This window comes from Sinocyclocheilus anshuiensis, unplaced genomic scaffold, assembly GCF_001515605.1.
Source record: "Sinocyclocheilus anshuiensis isolate Anshui unplaced genomic scaffold, SAMN03320099.WGS_v1.1 scaffold1303, whole genome shotgun sequence".
NCBI classification, from domain to species: Eukaryota; Metazoa; Chordata; class Actinopteri; order Cypriniformes; family Cyprinidae; genus Sinocyclocheilus; species Sinocyclocheilus anshuiensis.
The window spans coordinates 330,259-332,886 of record NW_015537954.1 but is presented as its reverse complement, the minus strand read 5'-3'; the positions used below and the strand labels follow the sequence as shown (position 1 = coordinate 332,886).

General features: G+C 38.5%; 1 pseudogene; it reads left to right on the top strand.

Moving 5' to 3' along the window:
• LOC107665354 (glycerophosphodiester phosphodiesterase domain-containing protein 5-like) overlaps positions 1-2,628 on the top strand; it is a 43,160-nt pseudogene that overhangs the window by 35,476 nt on the left and 5,056 nt on the right.

The window sequence follows — 2,628 nt, the reverse complement described above, 5'->3', positions numbered from 1 at the left end:
ATGATTATAAATCTCAATTTCGAAAAATTGACCCTTATGACTGGTTTTGTGGTCCATGGTCACTATATTTTACTGTGTCGTAGGAGTGTTGTTGTTTAGAAGAGGGTTTTTTTATAATAAAAGTTTTGTTAAAATTCAAAATTCTCTCTCTCTCTCTCTCTCTCTCTGTTTCTGTCTCTGTCTCTCTCTCTCTCTCTCAGAGGGATCCTTTCGGCACGGTCTCATCTCTTGATGCAGACGAGAGGGTTCGGGTCCAGAACCAGACGGTCCCCAGCCTGAAGGACTTATTGAATCTGGCTGCTCAGCACGAGAGGCTGGTGATCTTTGACCTGAGACGTCCCCCTTTGTCATTAATTAATAGAATTTTATACGCTGGAGGTCATTCACAACGAGTCCTCCATTAACTCCAGCCAGGTAGTTCATCAGCCCCAGCTGGACTCTTTGTTCTAGCCATAATCACTGTTGGGGGTAACACATTACAAATAACACAAGTTACTTTTTTCCAAATAGTAAAGTAATGCATTACTTTTTAATTTACAATAAAATATCTAAGTTACTTTTTCAAATAAGTAAGTCCAGTTGCTTTGTTTCCCATGTATTGACTGACAGCTCTCGTGTTGCCATGTTGAGAGAAATCGGGAGTAAATGCAGAGCCGTTGTGTGTGAACATGATCTTACTGTAGCTCTAGACTAAATATGAACATGAATTTACTCATCTCACCTGCACAAAAACACATTCAGTATTCCTCAAAATGAATAAAAGCAGTCAAATGCAAACTCAGAATATTATAGAATAATTGAATATAATAAATATTATTTATTATTATATTTAATGATCCAATTCAACCATACTGAGCAAAAATGACACATTTGTGTTTCATTTTTGTTATTTCTGAATAGTGTTGAACTTTCTTCTCCTGCGTCATATTCTTCATGCGATTTGTTTGAGCTGTGCCCTCTACTGTACAAACGTGAATTTACATTTCCTTCAGACTGAGGCGCATTCATTTTACTTTTGTTGTGAAAGGGCTTTTACATTTGTAAAATAATTTTTTTTATATTAAAAACAAACAACCAAGCCCAGCCCAGATTTAAAAAGTAACTCAAAAGTAATGTAACGCATTACTTTCCATAAAAAATAACTAAGTAACTTTTTTAAGGGAGTATTGCAATATTGTAATGCATTACTTTTAAAAGTAACTTTCCCCAACACTGGCCATAATAATTATAATAACCTCATGGCATTTCACCATTCCCGTTTGAAATGGTTGTGTAAAAATGAAGAAAGGATGGCTGAAGAGGTGTTTTCTGGTAGGTGTTGTGGCTTCCGGCCGATCAGAGGAGTCTGGTGCAGGAGCTGGACCCGGAGCTGCAGCAGATGTCTGGAGATCACGCCTCCATCGAGGAGCTGCAGGAGGAGCACATCGTCCGACTCAACCTGCACTATAGCTACATGTCACAGGAGCAGATCAGGTACGGCCGATAGTCAGCGATTGCTGCATCTGGTCAGAGCACTTTTTTTGTATTTTAACCCTCTGGGGTCGAAGCCCGCACTGGTGCGGTCTGTCTCGTATTTTCTTGATGACCGCGAAAAGAACTAAAAATACTCTGTCATTTTTGATCGCACAGAAACTGTAAAGGGTCTACTTTTATTTGTTTATAGTAATAATAACAACAAAACAATGTGCTTTTGTAAAATAAAGAAAATAAACAGGGTGCGCTCTCTGCCGTCTCGGTCTCTGTCATCTCTCTTCATCTCTCCACGGAATCTCCGCAAATACATATGACAACCTGAATCTCCGCGAATACTTGCCTCAAAGACATGAAAAATGTATGTATAGAAAGCTTGAAATGTCTACTTTTAAATGAACAAAAACAAAACAAATATTCTCTGTTAAAAGTAATTCGTATGAAACCAACGCGATGTCCAGTTTTCCCGTCTCAACTCATGATCTCTAATGCGGTCACGCCCACGAGTCGATCGTGCTTTTCAAATTCTAAACATCCATGTGAGACGCGCACATGTAAACACCCACATCGCCTCCGCGTAAACAAACGTCTCGGTCTCTGTCACCTCTCTTCACAGACACGTAAATAAAACAACCTGAATCTCTGCGAATACTTGCCTCAAAGACATGAGAAATATATGTATAGAAAGCTTGAAATGTCTACTTGTAAATGAAGTAAGTCACGTCCAAAACAAATACTCTCTGTTAAAGTAATCCATATGACTCATTATCCCTAATGCGGTCACGCCCATGAGCCGATCGCACTTTTCAAATTATAAACATCCACGTGAGACGCGCGTGCATGTAAATGCCCACACCGCCTCCGTAAACAAACAGGAAGAGTTCATCCCGGTTACTTTTTGTTTCTGGAAGAAGACGCGCTGAGAGGAATAACCCAGAATTTACCTCAGAAGAAGAACACAACACAATGCGTCGCGCAAACTATAATTTCTGACTGCATGTATGAAATAAAGTAAAACATTTTTTGTTCAGATCAGTATGTTCAATCATGTGTCCTTGACCTTCACTGTGTATCTTTTTATCATACTATGTTGTAAATAAAATACAAATAATACAAATAATAATAATACAAATAATCAAAACCCCACGTTATGTTATT